Source organism: Battus philenor, unplaced genomic scaffold, assembly GCF_028537555.1.
Source record: "Battus philenor isolate CCGP_79_NKW_IND1 unplaced genomic scaffold, ilBatPhil1.0.hap1 SCAF_27, whole genome shotgun sequence".
NCBI classification, from domain to species: Eukaryota; Metazoa; Arthropoda; class Insecta; order Lepidoptera; family Papilionidae; genus Battus; species Battus philenor.
The window spans coordinates 10,394,901-10,401,245 of record NW_027181690.1 but is presented as its reverse complement, the minus strand read 5'-3'; positions in this window follow the sequence as shown (position 1 = coordinate 10,401,245).

Below are 6,345 nucleotides of genomic sequence, written 5' to 3'. Positions count from 1 at the left end.
AAATAGCACCAGTAAATATCAATTACATTCAATTAATAATAATATTGAATCAAGTAAAATTAGTACCTAGATATTAATACAGACATGCGTTCACGATTTGAAATAAAAATAAAAAAATAATTTCCCTCAACTTGAAATTATTAGGATAACAAGCTATTCGAGTAGTTAGATAAATATTTTATAATTAATATATAACAGGTGGCGCAAAAGTAATGTCATAATGTGAACGCGCCTTAATTTTTTACAAATGGCGCCAAATGTCACTGTGCTTTGACATTTATGATTTAGATATATATAGACATCGCTAGTTGAAAAATTGAAAATACATTATTTCCAGAGTACCATTTAAGATCTTAAAGTCGCTGGTTGCAGGCCGCTTCGAACCGATACTATCTATCTATGAGACTACTATCTATCTATCTATGAGACTACTATCTATATCTATCTATGAGACTACTATCTATCTATCTATGAGACTACTATCTATCTATCTATGAGAGAAGCCTATGTCTAACAGCGGAGGTCCCATTGCTGAAATGGTGACGGTGATTTCAGGTCATGAAAAAATACACCAATTGCTTCTGCTATTTATTACACCTATACGTCATTATCTCCACTGAAATACCCCCTGCAAAGTTTTGACTCCCCCTAAGATCGCAATAATTCGCTACATCTATAATAAAATTGTTTTTAAGTAATATAAAGTACCTACAAGCTGGTTAAATAAAAAACAAGTTGTTTAAAATTGATCACGTGTAGACACATCCTTAAAATCATTATTACCTTGAACCCAAATACAATCATACATCTTTATTTATTTATAAGTACTACTAGATACTGACAGGTCTAGCGCTGGCCACGCAGCCAGCGACTTCCAGAGATTTTTGAATTTTGACTATGTTAAAGTCAAAAATGTCTAGTGAAGGGCCTGTATACGTCTACCAATTAGTTGTCACTACTAGAAAACCTTTTGGCCCCAACCGTCGTAGTTTGCTCTATCGGTAGAGCCCCATACACTGCCACTTAGAACCAACAATTCCTCCGCCATTCACACAAAAATTCTAATGTATATTATTACTAGCTGATCCCGCAAACGTTGTTTTGCAAAAAAAATTAAAGTTTTTAATTAACAAATGTAAGATAAGGGTTGATCGTAGAGGGGTGAAAATTTAGGTTTGTATGTATTTTTGTATGCTGTATCATAATAAAATAAAAACCAAAAAAACTGTCTAAAAAATTAAAAATAAAATTTAGGGGTGGACCACCCTTATCACTTAGGGGTATGGAAAATAGATAGTAGCCGATTCTCAGACATACTGAATACGCATGTAAAATTTGGTAAAAATCGGTCAAGCCGTTTCGGAGGAGTTCAAGTTCGAACACCGTGACACGAGAATTTTATATATTAGATTTAAAACGAGTCGACATATCAACCTATTCACGTACGTTACAGATTTTACATTACATATAAAAGTTTACAGTGAAATGAACTGTCACAGTTTTAAATTAAAACACACACAGTTAAAACACCAGTTAAACTTCAGTTACTTTGTAATACTGGTGTATAAAGTCACGCCGTACTCGCAGCTGTGCCTTGGAACTGATAAGAATGATAACGTTACTCGACTCATCTATATATATAATACACTGTGAAATTTGTACGTATGTAACGACAAATTTTTTAACATATTGTAATATAAATACATTTAAAAAAACTTTTAACTTAAACGGTTTTTTGATACCCATATTGTGGTGGTTGTGAAAAAATATGTAGTCCGCCACATTGGAACGGCGTCCATTTTGAATTTTAAATTTTGACATAATCATCGTGTTTTACTAGTGTAACCCTTTTCATTTGATACCCATATTGAGGGGGTTAAGGAAAAATATGTAATCCGCCATTTTGTATCGGCGGCCATCTTAGATTTATAATGTTATTGATTTTATTATATTGTATTGTCATCTAAATTAAATGTGTGTACCAAATTTCAGATCGATCTGACAACGGGAAGGTGCTTAAATTTCAATTTCTAATTTTGACACAAATAAACAAATTCCGTACGGGTCGAACTAAATAAAACCGTTTAAAATATAATTAATGTAAAAGCTTTTAAAATAGTGAATTTATAGCTCTCTTAATAGCAAGCTGTGTTCACATCGACCAGTTTGCTGACTTTTAATTTAGGCTTTAAATCTTTTACATTTATTTCTATTCGAATGTTGGTATAATTTTTGGCAGTATCAATTCTACAGTAACAGATAATAAACAGTAATTAATTTTCATATGCAGTGCAAGACTTGGGCCTCCCTCAAAGATGACCACGGTGAGATGACCACATTTAGCGACCTCGTACAAACTTCGTCATCATTCATTTATTCCTATATCCCCAAGATGGGGCAGAGGGCGTCCATATTCCGCCGCCATCCCGAGCGGTCTTGAGCCTCGCGCTTTACTTCGCTCCACGTCATTCCAACTGCCTTCACTTCTGCAGTGATCGTCCGACGCCATGTTTGCTTTGAGCATCCACGTCTTCGCTTTCCTTGTGGATTCCATTCTAGGGCTTCCTTCGGTATATGACCATGGTCCCTTTTGTGTGGCTTATCCAGTTCCAGTGCGGCGTTCGATCTGCTGGTCGATCGACATCTCACCGCAGCGTTTCCAGAGATCTACGTTGGAGACTTTCTGAGGCCAGTATATATCGAGAATACGTTGAAGACAGTTGTTAACGAAGACTTGGAGCCGACGTGAGATATCTTTGGTAACCTTCCACGTCTCGCATCCATATAGCAACACGGTTTTCACATTATACCGGAATATTTTGAGCTCAACTCTCCTAGTCAGCTTCCGTGATTGCCATACGGAGCCGTGCGAAGGCTGCCTCATTTACAAGACATTATAATGTATATATGAAAAATTGTTAAATTTCATTTATATGAGCAACGACTATTGAGTTTCTGGCTGGCCCTTTTCAACAAATCAGCGTTTCAAGCGCATGGTAACTTATTGCTAATAATGTTAAAATAACTTAACAAACTTCGTCATAAGTCTGTTAATTAAATTTTTAATCAATTCGAGGTACAACTGTAAAACTACTATACACTTTTATAATCTCTTACTGCAAAACTAGAATAACCTAAAAAATTAATAGTTTACCAACAAAGTCCTAATTAGTCAATTAAAAAAAATACATCTTAAAAGGTAATTTGAAAGCAATAAAATATCACAATTTGAAGCCGCGTGGTAGACGCGATATTGTACCGGGGCCCGAGCGACGGGGCTGGATTCTAAAGATAAACTGGCGGCCGCACTGAAATAAGAGTCGATAAGGGCGAAACCCATCTCGGATCAGTTCACCACACCGGTATAGCTCGCGCCAAACATACAGTCCACTCTGAATTAATTCTAATTCGTATCGCTAATGTTTTTTTTTTTTACAATATTTATTTTTCGCTTAAACTAAACGCAGACAGTTGGAAAAGAGTTGCCGCTATTTGATACGGATCATTCTTCTCCCAGCTGCGAGGCAAGACAGCGTTTTATAATTTTTAACAATTTTTCTTACACAATTTTCTATTATGGGTAAATACAGCTAAAATTTATATATATTAACAATACAATTTGGAATACTCAATAATATATTAGTTGCTGCATTATTTTATTTCAAGTCGCACAGGGGTACAATCGAAAAGACAATTGTTTAAATAATATTCATATTTAAAATAGAAATTTTTTTATGTTGTCTTTGTAGAGACACCAACCGGCATAGATATACACTCTACAGGGCTAGGAGATGCAAAAAACTAGGAGCGTTCGTATTTATATACCTCTCTCTGTCGCACACATCTTCCGTCGCCTCACACAGACAACGTGTGATAGGTCGTAAAGCAGCGATTGTGTTTGGTTATGTAAATAATGAAAAGTATATGAAAATTCAAATTAAAAATTTGTCAACGGTTTTTCGTTACGTGTGTATATATCCCTACGCATATTTCTAGTCGTACATCACACAGTTTTGATAGTTTGTTATCATTAACTAAATGTTTCGGTTTAGCTTGTACCGCCATTCTATTAAAATTAATTTTATAACAATATATTGATGGTAGAAAATCTATAAAAAAAAACAATTTAAAAATGCTTGAATGGTCGCATAAATTTTTTAACAGGTTTATTAACTCTCTGTGATAGCCAATTAAGGTTGTGTGCAGCTTCTAATCATCTAAATTCAGCTAAAAAAAGGTGTGTGATGTAAACATTTACTTTGGACTTTCGTATTCGACCACCTGTGGACTATACCCGTGTTGTGTATAATGACGTGAATGGAATGATATAAAGATTTACGAAGCCAGGACTACTCAGGAGGGATACGGACCTCACTCGACCTCTCTCGCTTGAACGCGGGCGTTTAAATTCGAAGCATTAAGCAATTCTATCGTAAACACGCGTCCCGCTAATAAAAGGTGGCGCAAAAGTAATGTCATAATGTGAACGCGCCTTAATTTTTACAAAATTGCGCTAAATGTCACTGTGCTTTGACATTTAGGAGGTAGATATATAGTGAATTAATTGCCAATATGATGTAGTATATCTATATAGTGTTATAGTATATATGCGATGAATATTTTGGCGCCATTCGTAATAATTGACACAAGTTCTTATATGTCGCTACGATGCGACTTGTGGCGAAGTTCAGTTCGTACCATAAATATGGGGCGAGCTATACAAGATTGGAAAGTATCTTTTACTCACGCGTATCCATGTCGGTTATTTTTATTTCAATACACGAGTCATTCATGCGAATGAACATTTGCAAGGGGTTGTAAATACGTACTTTTTCAAATCATTAATTTTTAAATAGGTTTATTTCAATGTTAAATTTATTGCCACACTTTTAACATTTAATTAATATTATTCACTGATAAGAATGGCATATACTTAGATAATTAGATAAATAAAGTACTTAAACTAGCAATTATTATAATAATAATTATTATAATTTTGATGCGTCTTCACTTAACATTTTCTAACATTTATTACTGTACTAATCAAATAAAATTTTTAGTGAATGTTATAAACGAAACCTACTCGTTTTTAACATAGATTGAAAAAGATGTAATAATTTTTTTCCTAGACTCAAATCTAATCCTAATATTTAACTTTGTTATAAAAATCACTTATCTGAAATCTTATTTTAAAATGTTTATAACAAATGCATTGTATAAGGTCTAACAGATCATCGTTTTAAGTTCTATGAAGGCATGTTGTCAACAAAAAAAATCACAAATTTTTAAATATCATCCGAACTATTTAACTTAACATATGTGGGGGTGAAATACAGGGGCGGCTTAACCTATAGTGCAGGGTGTGCAATGCACACGAGCTATGGCGCCCTCTGAGACGGCGGCGCCGGAAGGAAGACAGTAATACCATACTGTAAGCTATACCTACTTATAAAATAGCTTGTTGGAATACGAGAAAACTTTCTTGTTACGACGCCTAAGTAGCCGCGGGGGGGGGGGGTAAGGCCTAGAGGGCGCCACACGGGTGCTACACGAGCTAGGGCCGCCCCTGATAAAATAGATATTTAAGTCTCCCTATGGATCATGGATATCGACGATGTATTGTCATAATTTTATGACATTCTGATGCGGAATGAATGATCAACAGAAATCCTTGGAACCAAGATTTATGGATCTCTGTTATGTTGCTATTGCGGCATTTTTCCTAGAGCCGGTAGGCCTTAAGGTAGTAACAACATGAAGCCCGAAGTAGAAGCAGGGGCGGCTTGACCTATAGTGCAGGGTGAGCAATGCACAAGGGCGCAGCCGTCTCAGGGGGCGCCACGGCGCTTCTTGACACATTTAAGAGCATCGTCTTGGTCGTCTTTTAGTTTCGCAACAGAGATGTGCTACAGGCATAAAAACAATGAGTGTTATTCTGCCGTCATAAGAAGAATATATATCTACATCATAAATGCTAAAGCACTGTGATATTTGGCGCTATTTGTAAAAATAAAGGCACATTGACATTATGACATTACTTTTGCGCCACCACATAAATAAATGAATTCCATGTATAAACTAAAATTATCAAAAACTGTTACAATATTTGTCAGTGTGCGTTGGATCTTGTTGCATAACAACATCCATTCGTTCATTTCTCAACTTTGTCGTTGAATCGTCCATTTTAAATCAAGGTAAAACATTTTTTTGCCGCAAACCGGAAAATAAGTTTTTTGTAGCCGTAAGAAGAGTGACAAATGTAACAATACTTTATATGACCTTAAATAATTCATTTTAATACATTAATTAAACAATTAAGTATTGAAAATGAAAAAGTCAGTTAGA